This window comes from Hemicordylus capensis, chromosome 9 (genome assembly GCF_027244095.1).
Source record: "Hemicordylus capensis ecotype Gifberg chromosome 9, rHemCap1.1.pri, whole genome shotgun sequence".
Taxonomy (NCBI): domain Eukaryota; kingdom Metazoa; phylum Chordata; class Lepidosauria; order Squamata; family Cordylidae; genus Hemicordylus; species Hemicordylus capensis.
In genome coordinates, this window is record NC_069665.1 from 11,507,308 (window position 1) to 11,525,020 (window position 17,713).

The 17,713-nt window shown below is 45.7% G+C and overlaps 1 long non-coding RNA gene across 2 annotated transcripts in view; it reads left to right on the top strand.

Annotated features, from left to right (window-relative positions):
- Window positions 1–3,009: 3,009 nt before the first annotated feature.
- Window positions 3,010–17,713, top strand: part of LOC128334505 (uncharacterized) — a 121,729-nt gene continuing 107,025 nt past the window's right edge. For both annotated transcript variants that reach the window (XR_008311294.1, XR_008311295.1), the window contains exon 1: window positions 3,010–3,264. This is a non-coding gene — a long non-coding RNA (uncharacterized LOC128334505). The remainder of the gene's footprint in view (window positions 3,265–17,713) is intronic.

Below are 17,713 nucleotides of genomic sequence, written 5' to 3' on the forward strand. Positions count from 1 at the left end.
TTCTGCACGCAAAGCAGAAGCTCTTCCATTGAGCTATGGTCTTTCCCCTTCCAGTGCCCCCTTAGAGGCCCCCCTTCCCCTTACTTTTGCAGAAGTGATCATCTGGGCAGGTATACTTTGGCATGCTGAGAAAGCAGCACCTGTTGAAATGCCTCTTCTACAAATTTATGGAAGGTACAAGAGGGCCAGTCCACTGTTATCCTGATGTCCCCTCTCCAGAAAGCCAGAATGAACCTTTTCAGTGGATCATATGCTACTGGCGGACTGCTCCTTTGTTAGGAGAAATAACAGCTGATAACCAATGTCCCCACTAACAACCTTGGGTCTCCAGATGTTGTTGGACTTCAACTCCCATAATCCACAACCAAAGGCCACTGGGGCTGGGCATTATGGGAGTTGAAGTCCAACAACATCTGGGGACCGAAGGTTGAGAATCCCTGCTCTAACAGAAATTCCCAGGTGTTGTTGGCTACAACTCCCAGAATCCCCAGCCAAAGGCCCTCGCAGCTGGGGATGCTGGGAGTTGTAGTCAACAACATCTGGGAATCCCTGTTAGAGGGAACACTACTGATAACGATATCCGATCAAATCTGATCTGATTCACAAAAAAGGTCCGGCATATACGAGTGAAACCATTGGTTCATCTAGCTCTGTATTGTCTGTGGTAGTGGCTTTCCAAGGTTTCAGTCTGGAGTCTTTCAAGCCTTACCAAGAGGGATTGAACCCAGGTCCTTCTGCATGCAAAGCAGATGCTCTCAGATTGAGTTTCCAGCCCCATAGGAACTTTGGGGGAATGATTCTAATTAGGGCCACAGCACAGCAGTTACTCTTCTCTGCAGTCCTTATAAGTCTGCTCTGCAAAAAGAGAAAAATACCCAGATAGGGCCAAACTGTATTTATCATAACCAGTGGTGTAGTCCTGGTACTCAGAACCACCACCACCACCACCCCACACACACCGCCTCTGCCCCCAGGTCTCAGCTGGGATGCAACGCCCTTGACTTTCTGGATGGAAATATGGTTCTGTCCTTGCTATTCCAACCACTTATTACCATTCTTCCTACCTTAGGAATCAAGGAAGCTGCTTTATACTGAGTCAGACCACTGGTCCATTTAGATTAATATTGTTGTCTACACTGACTGGCAGTGGCTCTCTATGGTTTCAGGCAGGAGTCTTCCCCAGCCCTACCTGGAGTTGCTGCCAGGGATTGGAAATGGGGCCATCAGTGCAAGTCCTACAGTGGACTAGAATCAGGACATCCTAAAATGAATGACTGGGAATGCCCACTGAAATGCAATAGTTTCTTCCAAATGGCCATGAAATGCATTGACTTTCCTAATGACCATTGATGGATTGATGGACTGATTGATTGATGAAGTGCCATCAAGTCGGTGTCAACTCTTAGTGACCACATAGATAGATTCTCTCCAGGATGATCTGCCTTCAACTTAGCACTCGAAAATTCCACGCATTCCTATGGCCATTTGGAAAGACCATAGCATTTCAGTGGGCATTCCCTGTCATTCATTCTAGTACATTCCCTAGAATCAACATGACTTCTTGTAACAGAAACCCCCCCCCCCAATATTGTATCTCTCTAAGTAAGGAGTGTAGTCATTGGGATGGGTGTGGCTGTCAGGGTCTGTGTGGCTTTGGGGAGTGTCATGAAAAGCACCTGCACTTCTGAATTTAAGACTACATCACTGATCACAACATGTTTGAGCCTTAAGGAGGAGACTGTAAGGTTGCCATGTTTGCCTCTATTAGGGCCACTTAAGGTTAAGTATGCTTGCATCCATACATTTCAACATGTATACATACTTAACCCTGTACTCCCCACATCCACCTAATGGCGTAGCGGGGAAATGACTTGACTTAGCAAGCCAGAGATTGCTGGTTTGAATCCCCGCTGGTATGTTTCCCAGACTATGGAAAACACCTGTATCAGGCAGCAGCAATCTAGGAAGATGCTGAAAGGCATCATCTCACACTGCGTGGGAGGAGGCAATGGTAAACCTCTCCTGTATTCTACCAAAAGAAACTACATGGCTCTGTGGTCACCAGGAGTCGACACTGAATTGACGGCATACTTTACCTTTAACCCAGTACTGGAGTATCTTCATAAGCAGCAGGTCTAGGAGTTGCCACAATAAACCTGTTCTATTGTTTGTATTGCGATGGAACAGAAATCATACTTTTAATGCAAAATTGTTCTCCATCCATTGAGAGGAAATATTCTTTTCATTTATTTTGTTTACCCAGATAAAAACAAGATTCCTCCAGCTGCAGCTTTGCTTCCATCCTAATTCATGCCTATTAAAAAATCCTTTTAAATATGGAAATAGCAATTTATAGGCCAAACACTCTGTTTTTGTGGTTGGTCTCCAACCCTGGCATGAAACCTGATTGCTGAAAACAGGCCTGGAGGAGAAGATGGTATATTTGCTGTCTGCAAACAATACAAATGAGGTGGTCTGGAAAAGCAGACCAGGGTGATCTCCCTCCTGAACCCTTCTCCAAAATGCTGCCTCCTTGCAACATTACAATCTTTCTGATCTTTAGCTATGCTTATTTCGCTGTCAAAATAGCTGCTTTTTTTATGGGCGGGGGGGGGGGAGAAGAAGAATAAATGGCAAACTTTCTCTTGCAAGAGTAATGAGTGCACTTAAAATTAAGCGGAACATTCCGATACACCCATGACCTTTAAAATCTGTTAGGAAGGTTGGAAATTGCGATTTATTCCAAGCAAGGTAATCATGGGGTGTGTGTGTGTGTGTGTGTGTGTGTGTGTGTGTGTGTTTAAGAAAGCCACAGTCTAGAGTGTAAAGCATCTCTATAATCCTCTTTAGCGGCATTTGCTAAAAAGACGCAACCCACTGCTTTGTGAAAAGAGTCAGGCTCTCCAATAGTGTGATGTGTTTTGAAAGAAAACAAAGTGAGACCCTGAAGCCAGAGAAGCACTGAAGGGCTGTGTCAATAGCTGCACAAATGTACTTGCTGGAATTTTGTTATTGTTGAAGCTCAGTAGCACCTTTGCCAACAGAAGCGTCAATAAGGACTCCTTCACCTGCCCTGAATTTTAGAAGGGAACGGCAGAATGTTAGTAGAACAGTGCAGAGCCGGCTTTGCAGGTCTAGCAGTTTGTTTCGCAGGCTGCTCTTCAAGATGTCAGCATTCTGCATTTCAGCGGAAAACAGGGATCAGCATAATCAGGAACCCCAGCTCTCCAATGGCCCAGCATCCTATTAACAGCAAAGTTTTGGGTAACGTACATTCCGGGTAACGTTGAGTAACGTAAAGTGTGCCGTCGAGTTGGTGTTTTATATACTGACATGCTTGGGAGTTCCGTTGCTGTTTGTGCCCTCAAGAAGCCATGTGTTAAAAATACTGTGGGTGTCACAGTGTGTGTGTGTAGGAGGACGATGCTTAACTTGCAGCAGGCGGGAGGTGAGCTCCAAAGGCATTTTTTGTTCAGGCTTGAGAATTACCTAGGTGCACCTCTGCGAGTACCTAAAACACATGCCTGAATGGTTGCACAACAGGGCTGTTCTGCTGCAACTACTACTTGCTGTGCCATTGCACAACAATTTGAATTATTTCTAGTGCAAGTCATATTGCAATGTGTGATTGCACAGTGGTTGAGGCTATTCCCATGATCGCCCAAAAGCAGGCTAAGGGAGCCCAGCCCACATTGGGGCAATCGTGTTCTGCGAGCCATGTGGCTCCCGGCAGCTAGCCACGATAAATCCCCCTCTCCTTAAATAAGGCTAACTGAGTGATCTCTCTGTTAACCTTGTTTTTTGTGCTCATGTGTCACTGCAGTCTGCAGTGACACACGATTAGACCCCCAACCGGGGGGCTGCAAGCAGCCTCCTGGGCTTGAGGGTTTCTCCAAGATGCCATACGTGCTTGTGCGGTACATCCTGGAACTTCTGGGGGCTGCATAGCCCCCGATGCCAGCAGCCCTGGCTGGCTCTGTGATGGATCCAGCCACCCAGCTACAAGTGACTGCTCATCTGTGGGGAGAACGGGCTAAGCCCGCTTTCCCCACAGAACCCTGTCAGGCACTTTGCACGTGTTAGTGTGAAGTGCCTCGTTAAGTAGCAGCAAAACAGCCCTGTTGTGCAGCACTGGGGGCATGTGTATTAGATGCATGTAGCTGTGCAGGCAGTTCAGAACTGCCAACTTTATGCTGTGGGTCATGTTGGCCACCCTTTTGGAGAGCTCCTCTCCAGAATGCTTATGCAAGTGGTCAACTCAGATGAGGGGACTGATGGAAGATCATGACTTCTGTTTTGTAACTGGCATAAATAAGTTGTCATTTATTTAATTATGGAAGTACAGCCCTGGTCTTCCCATTCTGCAGGTAAGAATTATTGACCACAGTGTGATGTAGACAAAGAAGACCTCCATCACCAGCCAATTCAATGAAGGCCAAATAATTCCTACCCAGCCCTCAAAAGAGCAACCAGCTGAAAACCAAACTATGGTTAGGGGTGGGAGCGAAGCAGGTGGCATCCAGGTGGACAAAAGTAATCTAGCTCTGCAAACCACACCCACCTGGGTCTTCAACTAATGCAAGGTCCCCCAGTGCCTTGTGCTTCATTAGAAGTGACACTGGGGCAAGCAAGTCACACCCAAGATGTGCTTGGGAAGTTGCAGATGTGCACCTAGGTAATTTTGGAGCCTGGAGGCCTTTGGAGCCCCCACCCCATAGTAACATACGAAGCTGCCATATACTGAGTCAGACCATGGGTCTATCTAGCTCAGTAGAGTCTTCACAGACCAGCAGTAGCTTCTCCAAGGTTGCAGACAGGAATCTCTCTCTCCAGGGGCATAGCTTGGGAAGAGGGGGCCCATGTTCTCCCTTCTCCCTGTCAGCTCCTCGGAGTGAGGAAGATAATGAAGAAAATAGGGAGGGGTCAATCTGGGGGGGCCCTCAGGAGCTGGGGTCCCAGGTTCTTTGAACCCATCTGCTCAATTATAGCTACACCCCTGTGCCCTCCCCACTAAATTAAGCATCATCATGCTCTGCCGGGCGACCACATCACCTGAGACAGACTAAAGAGGATTTGGGGGACCCCAGGGGCTGTGGAGGCCCTGGAATTTGGCCCCAAAGTCTAGGGGTAAGATCGCCTCTGGGCAGTTGGCTGTATTCAACTCTCTGATGGAAAAAGCAGACCCATTTGGGAAAGATGCATAACATGGATTTAGGTTCAGCTGGGAAGCCTGTGAGAGGAACAGTGGGGTCTCTGCAAATGCAGAGCTTTGGCTAAGTACCCAAGGTACCCAAGAAATTGGCTCTCCCTTCTTTTCACAGTGGCTATATATGCAAAAAGGGTGAGAAGAGAGTGCCAGTTTCTTTTCTTTCCAAGTGGAATTGGCTGTGATCACTCTATAGTGAAGGGCAGCCTGTCAAACCAGACACAATTCAGCTTTTTAAAAATTGTTAATACACTGGATCAAAGGGCAGTTGCAGAAATGGGATGGTGGCAATGAAACTATAGATGTCTCAAAGCAAAGACTAAGATGCAGCCCGCCCCTCCACTCCCTGCAAGTGAAACAGCCAATGCTTTCATGGGCACATGGAGCAAAAAGAAAGAGACTAAATTAAATTGGATCTATTTTCTGGCTTTCACTGGACTGCAGAAATGGATGCATTCTAAGAAACCATAGCTTCTGTGTCAAATTGCAGATGGGATCTTTAGCACTAATTTTCCATCACAGTGATGCAACGGTATTGTTAATGTTGCTTTCCCTTTACCTGACATAAATCTAAAAACTGGGCAAGGCAAAGAGATGTGATGAAAATGAAGGGAACATATGGAACATAGGAAGCTGCCATATACTGAGTCAGTCCATGGGTCCATCTAGCTCAGTATTGTCTTCACAAACTGGCAGTGGTTTCTCCAAGGCTGCAGGCAGGAATCTCTCTCAGCCCTATCTTGGAGAAGCCAGGGAGGGAACTTGGAACATTTAATTCACCCATTGTTTTTTATACTCATCCCACCACAAGTGTATTGCTCTTTCAGTAATATTCAGAATTAGATTTCGTTCAAGCACCATTCATTTTTGTCCTGTTCTGACTGGGGCAAATTCATTCCAAAATGGAGCCCCATTTACATCTCCTTCTGAATGGATTGTGTTTGTTTCATAACTAACAAAAATCAGTCTGAATAGATCCAACTCAGATCAATTTTTCATTGGCCTGGTTCTCACAATCTAGGTTTGAATCTAGTAGCGGTGTGCACAGAAATTGCTGGTCCGGTTCAGTTCGAGTCCAGACCGGACCCGAAACAGAATGAGCCAGTTCAGTCCAGCACCCCCTCAAACCCCCACCCACCCAGTCCAGTCCGGGGGGGCACAAATGTAAATTTTCTTATGTTGTTTTAAACCTATCCCCTCCAGGGTGGGACGTTCTCCAAGGTGGTGGTGGTGGTCCATGGAGGTTTGCCCTCACCCACCGGCCACCTTTCCCTCCCAAACCAGCCCATTTGGCCATTCCTCTGGCACAGGGGCCATTTGGGAGGGTGCGGCACCTGCGCAAAGGGCCTCTGTGTGGCTTGGGCATGACCCAGGCCCATTGCACAGGTGCAGCAGCCTCCAAAATTGCCACCGTGCTGGGGGAAGGCCCAAATAGGCCAAATAACAGCTGAATGGGCTGGTTTTTGAAGGAAGAGAGGCCAGCGGGGGAGGGGGAACCTGCACGGAACCCCCCCCCGGCCTCGAGAAGCCCCCTGGCTGGGGTAAGTTTTTAAAATTTTTAATTGTGAACCCCGCTAATGGGCCAGGGGAGTAGTTTGGCTTGACTCTGAGCCTTCGAACCAAACGAGTTCGACTTTGAACTGGTTCGTTCTCGGACCGGTTTTCACATCCCTAAAATCTAGGTTTAAAGTGGATTACCCACATTAACATGATTGTGTGAACTGACATGAAGACAGGATCTCAGATTTATTTCAGGAAATACACCACTTTGGCCTGGGTTCACAGAATCATACTGACGTTGGTAACCCATATTAAACCTAGATTAAAAAAATTATGTGAGCCAGGTCCCTCATAAGAACATAAGAACAGCCCTGCTTGATCAAGTCAAAGGCCTATCTAGACTAGCAACCTTTATCACATAATGACCCACCAGATGCCTCTGAGAAGCTGTCAGGAACCCACCCTGATGCCCATCTTAAGTCCATGGAGGTGATTTGTTTTTATATTGTTTTATAATAACTTATTCTCCAGTTTCTGGGAATTTATTCTGTTTTTACTTTCTCTCTCTGCCACTATATGATTACTTATTACTCTGTTCTCGGTACTCAACACCTTGTAGTTTTGTGAGTGCAGGATAGGCTTATATGTGCAGTGTACAAATGAATTAAAATCTGAGGTGTAGAACACACACAAAAAGAATAGGTTTATTGTTCAGAACTGATTGGAATAAAGATCTCTGCAAGGCTGGGCACATAAACTTCTCTACAAAGTTGCTAAGTATGTCAGCTGCTTAACTCTGAGTGGTTTTTCCTTCTTGATAAAATGTAACATTTAGGGAGGTGATATAACTGGGACAGTTAATAAAATAATAAAACTTGGTTTGCAGACTTGGTGAATCAACTCAGACCTTCCTTTCTCTCACTAGGAGGTTTCACTTCTGGGTACCTTTCATATTCAAGGTTTCTTTCCCTGACTTAACAATCCCCCTCTTCTAGAGCACTGCCTCAGTGTACTTCTGGTTCCACAGTCTCCACACATTCACCACTCAAGTCTCATACAAACCCCTGAACAAGCTCTCTTGTTCAGATCACATAAAACAATCTCTCTGCTATGCTCTGTCCAACCTCTCACTCCTAATCCTCAGATCCAACTACTTCCAACTCCACCCCCAACTGACTTCTCCTGACTAAAAGTCCTCCTTTTAAAAATCCCTCCCACTCTGAACATTTTGTGCCTGGTTACTATGGCAACACACACTCTCACACACTCACTCTCCAGCTCCTATATGTGCATTCCATCACAGAAGCCCACAGGCAAAAGGTGAGGCGATGCCCTCTCTTCTGCTGTTGCTCCCCTGCAACTGGTATTAAGAGGCATCTTGCCTTTGAGGCTGGAAGTGACCTATAGCCACCAGACTAGTAGCCACTGATAGACCTGTCTTCCATGAATTTGTCTAAGCCCCTTTTAAAACCACCCCAGCTAGTGGCTATCACCACATCCTCATTACATGAAATTTTCTGCAGCACTGCATAGTTGTGTGTTTAGATTGTCTTAAAGTTTATACTTTTGGTAGCAGATGAAATGAAAAGTAGGCCTTAGTGGATTAGGTGAACTGAAATAAAACAGAATGTTCAAGTCCAGAAAGCATGTAAAGTCAGAGTTTTATAGGTACTGTGACAGATCTAGAAGGAAGGATTTTAATTTACTAGATTTCAGGGACAGTTTAAATTCTAAATGCAACAGATGGAACTATGTTGCTTTGGAAAAGAACAGGAGATAAAACCAGAGAACAATAAGGTGCTCTTTTTAAATCTGTCTTTTGAGGCCAGTAAAAGACTCTTCAAGGAGTTGGTGGAAAAAAATATCCATAAACGTCGTGCTTAATTCCCCCAGTCATTGGAGGGTCACATTTATCAACTGCTCCTTTCCCTTTCCTTTTTAAATTACTGACAAGGAATTAGAAACAGAGGGTTTTTCTGCCCCCCTCAAACATGACCTGGCTCACTTATTTTTAAATTCTCTTCTTCCAAAACATGTCAGAAGAAAACAAAACAAAAAAGCCTCTACAATCTGGTTCATTTCTGCAGAGCTACATATTTCTACACATTCATTTATAGGAGCACCCGGAGCTACTACCTGGCTTGAAACCTGGTAGGGATACTGTGGTGGCACCAGAAAAAGAAATGGAGCTGGGGGGGCATAGAAGGGGCAAAGTGCACTTATGGGTGGGTGAGCTGGGTCCCACATATTAGATTTCTGAAACAAAAATGTGTGTGTGTGTGTGTGTGTGTGTGTGTGTGTGTGTTGCCCACCCATGCTCCCCCTGGAGCTGCCATTGCAGGGATAGCACAGAGGCACTGACTGCATGAACTGGTACCTCCTTATGGAGCTTATATATATGTGAGGCCATCACAATTTGGGCTGTCTGGTGACTCCAAAAAAGGCTGCTGCAATCACAAGTTGTTCTAGTAAGAACTAGTCAGCCTACTTTCCTTTCGCTGTCTCTACAACTGAACTAAATTTAGTTCAAATTGAGGTCCACAAGTTAGATCTCTTGCATTCATGCATCCACCATCTTGGATTACATCATTACAAACTACACCACTGAAGTGTCCCTGTGTGTCCCTCACGACAACTGTATCAAATTTGGTTCAAATCAGTTACAGTCCTCAAGTTAGTGCACATGCACCTCAAAAGTTCACATGTCCACCATCTTGGATTGGGGTGGATGACATCATCACAAACTACACCATTGGGGGATCTCTATGTGCCCATAGAGCTGAAGCAAATTTGGTTCAAATCGGTTAGACTGTCCACAAGTTAGCCCACTTGCACCTCCAAGGTTTATGCGTGCGCCATCTTGAATTGGTGTGGATGACATCATCACAAACTATGCAATTGAGGGGTACCTGTGTGTCACTCACTGCAACTCTACCCAATTTGGTTCAAATGTGTTAGACAGTCCACAAATTAGCCAGCTTGCACCTCAGATGTTCACGTGACCACCATCTTGGATTGGGTGGTTAACATCATCACAAACTATGCTGTTGTGGTGTACCTATCTGTCTCTACAGCTGTACCAAATTTGGTTCAAATTGGTTGAGCGGTTTACAAATTAGCCCACTTGCACCTCAAAAGTTTACATGTCTACCATCTTGGATCAGGGTGGATGGCATAATCACAAACTATGCCATTGAGGTGTCCCTATGTGTCCCTACAACTGTACCCGATTTGGTTCATATTGGTCCAGGCAATGAGAAGTTGATAGGGAGGGACACACATACGGAAGGACACATGGACACACACATACAATGCCAGGTGATCTCATAAGCCAACTGGAAAATAGGCTAAAAATCCCAAAAAGCATGAGCATGTGAAGCTTCCTCATATACTCCTTCAGAAACTTGGTCCATCTAACTGAGTTTCGTCTACTGACTGGCTCATGCAATGGCTAATGTCATGTGAATGGAAGAATGTTTTGCACCTGCAAGAGGGGATAATTTTTGCAGAGTTCCCCTTCCTTCTGATGGAATATATGGGGGGTGGGGGCACAAGAGGTGTCAGAGGGAAAGAGGGAGAGATGAAAATAATATCTCCCCCTTGCATGCATGAAATATTCTTCTGCATATGCGATATTAGTCAATGAGGTAGTTCACACGACCAAACCCGGGGGGGGGGGGGAGAACGCAGGATCCTAACTACCTTCCTGCAGATGTCTGGAGCCTGTTTGGGGCTCCACTGCTCACATGTCCACATGGCAGGCTTGGTGGCAGACTCCTGAAGTGGGATCGGGAGGAGGAAGTCCTCCTGCATCCCACAACGCACTGTGTGAGCAGCGGAGAGGCAGCTTGTTGTAGAGCAGCAATGCTCCTCTCCCATGCTGCACTTCCCACAGAGCTCTATGGCCACCACTCCCGGCAGCTGCTTCCCGAGCCGTGGTGCTGCAGATGCTCAAAACATGAGGTCAGATGGACTCCTTTCCCCTCCAACCTCACATCGTTTTGCCTGGGTAGGGGATCTGGGCTACTTCAGTCTGCAGCAGGTGGGCCAGAAGGCCTCCCAGCAGCCCAGACAACACAGGCTGCTTGGATACACCCTCTTCTACCCAAGCAGCTCATGTTGTGAGGATGGTCTCAGTATGTCCCCACTGGCCGCAGCTCTCCGGGGTTTCAGACTGGTTCTTTTCCCAGCAATTCCTGGAGCTGCCAGGGACGGAACCTGGAACCTTAAAGTGCTCACCATTAAGGTGATTTAGGTGTTCACAGACTCACACTGTATTTGCCATTATGACTTGGGAAGCTTGGAACATAGGAACATAGGAAGCTGCAATATACCGAATCAGACCATAGGTCCATCTAGCTCAGTATTGCCTACAATACTGCTGGCTGTGGCTTCTCCAAGGTTGCAGGCAGGAATCTCTCCCAGCCCTATCTTGGAGATGCTGCCAGGGAGGGAACTTGGAACCTTCTGCTCTTCCCAGATACGCTCCATCCCCTGCAGGGAAGATCTTACACTGCTCACACATCAAGTATCCCATTCATATGCAACCAGAGTGGACCCTGCTTAGCTAAGGGGACAAGTCATGCTTACTACCACAAGACCAGCTCTCCTCTCCTCTTAAATATAGGCAAACAAGAATCCCTATTTTGGCCAATTTCATGGAGGGCAAGACACTTCTTACACGGCCTCCAAAAGGACAACCAGCAAAAAACCCACATTGTGCTCTTGAGTGGGGAGAAGGGATGCTCCTCCAAGACTGAGTGAGGTTCTGGGTTAGCATGATCTCGAATGGCTTACTAGCTCCACCTACCCAGACCCTTCAACTAATTGGCAAAACACCCAGCCTCATGATACAGGTAGGTAGGCTAGGTAGGCTAGGTAGGGCAAATCTGCTGTTCCCAAGATATTATCTGGCAAGTGGCAACATTATAAAAAGAAACACAAGGGAACACCAGCAATAACCACACAATGCTGGGTAGAGTAGGGACATTGGCTCACGCCCTGAGCCAGAATAAAACCACTGCTTTTCAAAAGTACCTCCTTGCCTTATTTCACTACCCTCAAGGCTTTTTTTGTACTTCCCACTTTCTCAAGAGGTAGGAAATTCTGCCTGTAATGGCACAGCGGGTAAATGACTTGATTAGCATGCCAGAGGTTACTGATTTGAATCCCCTCTGGTATGTTTCCCAGACTAGGGGAAACACCTATATTGGGCAGCAATGATATAGGAAGATGCTGAAAGGCATCAGCTCATACTGCGTGGGAGGAGGCAACGGTAAACCCCTCCTGTATTCTACCAAAGACAACCGCAGGGCTCTGTGGTCGCCAGGCGTCGACACCGACTAGACGGCACACTTTACCTTTACTTTACAGGGTGTGTTTGCCAACAAAATGTCACACAAAAATGAAACCGGAGGAGAATATCAGGGTTCCTCCCAAAGTGAAAAACCTGAAAATTCCCAAAGGAGACCAAATGAGTTTCAAAAAGAGAGGCAGAATTTCTCAGGGTGGGGGGCATTCTGCACATAGTGACATTCCAGAGACCCTCTGAATTGCATTTCTGCTTTTCTGCAGTATGGGGGAAATGAACTGCTATCCCACATGGGCTGTGTCATTTCACAGGAGTGACTGCCTGGAAGGTCATGAATCAGCTTCAGTGTGTGAGGATTTTCACTACTCCCTAATCACAGAAGCTGATCTATAAACAGCTATGAATTCCTTCCTTTGCCATTGCAATGCTCACATGAATAGCCCATCCATGCGAGCAATTAAATATACAAAGTAACATTGGCAATGACTCTAAGGGGACTTGTGAATACCCAGATGTCCTGCTGGGCTTTGGGGAATGACAGATCTTGCTGTCTCTTAATCCTGCTGTTCTTTATTGATGCTGCTGGTTTTATAGCTGCATTATTGATGGCCACTATGTTTAGTGAACTTTATTTGGTTTTATGATTTATGGTTTCATTTGTTATATGCAACGTTGTGGGCATTTTATCATGTTGTGTCAGGCTAAGAGATGACCATCTCTCTGGACACCTGTAAAGCTTGTGAGTGGATGTGCTTGTTTTAATGGGCATTGATGGTCAGCTGATGTTCCTAGAGTCTGTGCTTATCTGCTGAGGTGAAACATGAGATAATGTTTGGAGAGTGGCCAGAGAAAGGGCTGGTTCAGATGGCACACAGGACCTCAGTTAGTGCCAGACTCCTCGTGGAGAGGAGAGCTGGTCTTGCAGTAGCATATATGACTTGTCCCATTAGCTAAGCAGGGTCTGCCCTGGTTGCATTTGAATGGGAGAAAACCTCTGAGCACTGTAAGATGGAGCCTCTCTGGAAAGAGCAGAAGGTTTTAGGTTCCCTCCCTGGCAGCATCTCCAAGACAGGGCTGAGAGAGATTCCTGCCTGCAATCTTGGAGAAGCCACTGCCAGTTTGGGTAGACAATACTGATCTAGATAGACCAATGGTCTGACTCAGTATATGGCAGCTTCCTATGTTCCAATGTTCCTGGCATCCCTGAGCCTCAGGTATTTGCACTCCCCCTGTAATCCCCATGTGAGCATCTGCTTCCTATCTAGGTTAAAATAAGCTGAGATTGGTTGTGTTGTCTGCACACCAATATGGGTTTATTCTAACCTTATTCAAATAAGCCAAGATCTGTTTGAACTAGTTACATAGCTCAGATTATTTGAAGCAAGTAGGTTAACCTAAGCTGAAATAGGAAGTTGACACATGCATGAGGATGGGAGGGAGAAGCACATGTTCCCAGAGCCCAGAGATGTCATGCGGAACCTGCCACAAAATGATGTTTGGCGTGACTTCTGAACCAACCCAAGGAGTGGTGGTTAGGGTATGTAGAGTTTCTACCAATTTGCGGGGGCGGGGGAAGAATGGTGCTTCTTTAAACTAGGGATGTGGAGAAATTTATCTTGCCTTATAGAAATCCATCTTATTTCCCTTGAACATTCTCAGATGTTTCTCTTTGGGTGGAACCCTAAAATGCATTTCATTTGGAAATTCAAACAACAAGAAGAGCTCTGGGGGATTCCTAATTCATCCATTCCACTTTGGGGGGAAAGACCAGATTATTTGTAACTTCATCAACACCCCTAACCTTGATGCATTTTTAGAGTACTGAGATGCTAATTCAATAAGTAATACTACCAGAAAAGATAGAGAAGAGTATTTCTCCCCACCACCATGATTTTAGCAGGCAAGTCTCTTCTCAAGGTTGAGCCATCAAGTAGTGATGGACCCAGTGCCTAATTCCACCTTGAAACTTTGAAATGCAGCTTTTTAGCTCCACAGAAGCATGTAGAGTTTCTATTTACATGCAAATTGATGCTATTCATGTGTGAATTACAGCAAGGACTGACTTTGTCAAATGGAATAATTAAGTAATGGCCACATCCTCTTCTGCTTAGGAGCTAAGTCCTGCAGATTGCAAGGGCTACAACCCCTTATGTAACAAAATCAAGTTAAAAGATAATTGAAATCCTTCCTTCCTTCCTTCCTTCCTTCCTTCCTTCCTTCCTTCCTTTCATATGTGGAGGAAATATGTTTATGTGTGAAGATTAATTGACTGGAAATAGATCAGTATATAGACAAAATTCAAATTCATATTTGAAAGCTTTAGGGTCAAACATGATTTTAAACAGATCATTGACATGCTTAAGATTCTTTGCATCTTTTTTGGAAGCAAAAGCAGCTGTAGGGGACCTGATCGACACTGGGTGGTATTGTGCTATTGGAGGGCAGAGGTTGCCCCCATGGCCTTGACCCCATGCCATTTGCTGCAAACAGCTTCTTCAATAGCAATCTGGGTACAAAGAGCAATATGGAGGAATGTCATAGGGAAAGTGGCATGGCAGGAGAGTAAAATCCCCTCCTCCTAGGTTTTGATTCAAAAGATACATTTGAACTCACGTAGAGTTGACGTGTGAGAGAACCTTCCTGCTATCTCTCCTCTAGCCCACCACTTGACTTACTTCACACTTTGAGGCTGTTCTTATGATCAGCCAAAACTGGGCTAAGGAAGCCAAGCTCAGTCTTGGCTGATTGTAAGAACCACTGGGATCGTGCCAAATCCTGGAGGCGCTTTGGTGGCAAACCCACCAATGAGGCCAGCCTCTTAAACCAGGTTAAGGGAGCGAGCATGCCTTTAGCCCATTTTTGATTGTCTGCTGGGGGTGGGCTTGCTGGGGGTGGGAGACTGCAGGGCTCCCACCCATCACCAGGGGGATACCCAGAATGCAACGTGTACTCACATGTTGCATCATGGGATTTCTGGGGGCTGGGACAACACATCTGTGCACCCAGGTCCCTTAATGGATCATATTTGGGGAAGGGAAGGTTAGTGAACCTTCCTCCCCTCGCACCCACCAAACCCTTCTCAGGGATTGTCAGAAAGGGCTTTTTGTCTTCCACTTCATTCTCCTTTTCCTACCACCAGGAGCAATGGTAGTGCCTGGTTTGCCACTGGGTAAGCAAGGGGGGAATTGGTCAAGTGACATCTGGATGGGACTAAAGGCCTGAGAGTGATGTAACCACTGTAAAGAAACAACTGTAAAGAAAATGGCAACCACTGATAACTTGGCAAAGAGGCACCTTTTAACATAGCGATTCTCTTTCTTTAGCAGGGAGAGAATAACTGGCCCTATCCACCCCTAGCACAGTACCTCCAGTGACTGTTGCTGGTGTCTATCTTATGTTTCTTTTTAGATTGTGAGCTCTCTGGGGACAGGGATTCATCTTATTTATTTATTATTTCTCTCTGTAAACCATCCTTAGCCATTTTTGGAAGGGTGGTATAGAAATAGAAATAAATAAATAAATAAATAAGCCACTGTAAAGAAAATGGCAGTGGTTCCTTCCGTTATCTCTCTATAAATACACAGGTCATTATCCCTTCTTGATCGATAGGGATCTGTAAAACTTGCTTGAGGAATTTCACTCATTTTAAAAGAACTTTTCGCTTCCTTCAACATTCCTTGGAAGGCTTGCCTAAAGAGAAAGCTCCACATTTGCAATGAGTTTTGCTTTAGGCAAAATTCTGTGGCACCTCTAAATATGACTGATCTTTTTCCAACGGTAAGAAATCACTGTGGGAGCCCGTGGGTTTCATTTGTCAATACCGATTACTAAGTGGTCTGCAGATAGGAAAACTTTACATTGCTGCTATCGACAATGTGTCACTCTTTCTGAAGCGTGCAACTAACAGCTGGTGGGATAGATAACAATAAAAGACCAGGATACTGGATAATAAAGGGGGGAAAATATAGTCCCTCTGTTTCCGTAGTGCATAAAAGGAAGGAAAATGTTCTGCGGTATCTATTCATCCATTGAGCTGAGTCTCCAAATAAATAATCTCAATATACTATATTATCCATAGATTTCATTTAGGAAACTTTCTTCCCATAACCATTTTTTGTTATTCCTATCACCCCTCTATCATCAAAAGAGTCATTGATTTCTTGTTATGATCTTCCATAATAATGTCCCACATGCATACAGTTCTGTATGTCTGCCTTTTTGTCCACATTCTCCTCCTCAATTGCTTTGCTGACATGGGACAGAGGGGTAAAACTGGAAAGGGGGTGCAATAAAAGGCTGTGGCTTACATATTGGCGTATTCTCATTACCATACAGGGGTGGGCTGGAAGGAAGGCACACTCTTATCTAGTGCCTCTCAGATGACTAGAGTCTCGTTAGGGGCTCTGCAGCTCATGCACCCACAAGAACACTGCAGCAGGGTTCTCCATTGCTGAAAATGGGAGCTGGGGCCTCCACATACCCCACAATACATTGTGGTAGCAGCAGAGGGGCAGCCTCCAGTATAGCAGCAGCTCTGCTTTGCCTGACCCTGCAAGCCACAGAACTCTATGATAGATGTGGCCGCTGTCTCCCTGGGAACAGTTAAAACCCCTCTGGCAGTGCAGATAACCAAAAGGAAAAGATAGGAGAGCTCTCTTCTTGTCCTACCTCATTTTTAACCTGGGTAATGAATCTGGGCTATCCAGGTTCAGAACTGCTGGGTGAGGAGGACTCCTGGTGCTCCAGATGACCACAGATTCCCGATTAACCCCTCCCACCCAGGAATCTGTGGTTGTGAGAACAAAGCTACTGTGAAGTGAGCTGCACATCCAAGGGGGATGAGGTTTCACCACTCACTAGACTGTCAGGGAAAGCTCCATGTGAACAGTGTTGTGCATAATCAGTGAAGTACCATACTCCCGTTGGGAATGATGCACAGTGACATTCACACGGAGCCTCCACTCTCATCACCAGGAGTGCTGACAGGCTGGTGAGAGCTGTGGAAGCAGCAAGCCAGCATTCCTCTTGAGGAATGTGAGATATCTAAGAAAGTGTCTGCCTTTCACCTAGAAGAGAACACTAGAATGCCCTTGCTCTCTATAAATGACATAGGTTAATATCACTAGCCCTATTAACATGTTACATTCACCACTCATACAATCTGTGTGCAGTGCACACAGGTATAGTTTTGTACACAGGTACAGTTATTCACACATTATGTTGAACGCAGGTACAGCAGTAACTTCCCATCTGTATCCTGCACGTCAAGGGCGACTGCAATGCACTTTATGTGGGGTTGCCTTTGTATGTAATCTGGAAACTGCAGTTGGTCCAGAATGTGGCAGCCAGGTTGGTCTCTGGGTCATCTCGGAGAGACCATATCAGTCCTATCTTAAAAGATATACACTGGTTGGTCTTGGTTATAACCTATAAAGCCCTAAACAGCATGGGCTCTGGGTATTTAGGATGACATTTTATTCGCTATGAACCACACTGTCCATTGAGATCATCATCAGCCCCTCATCATAGGAACATAGTAAGATAGGAAGCTGCCGTATACTGAGTCAGACCATTGGTCCATCTAGCTCAGTATTGTCTACACAGACTGGCAGCAGCTTCTCCAAGGTTGCAGGCAGGAATCTCTCTTAGAGATACCAGGGAGGGAGCTTGGAACCATCATAGGCTGCCTTGTTTTT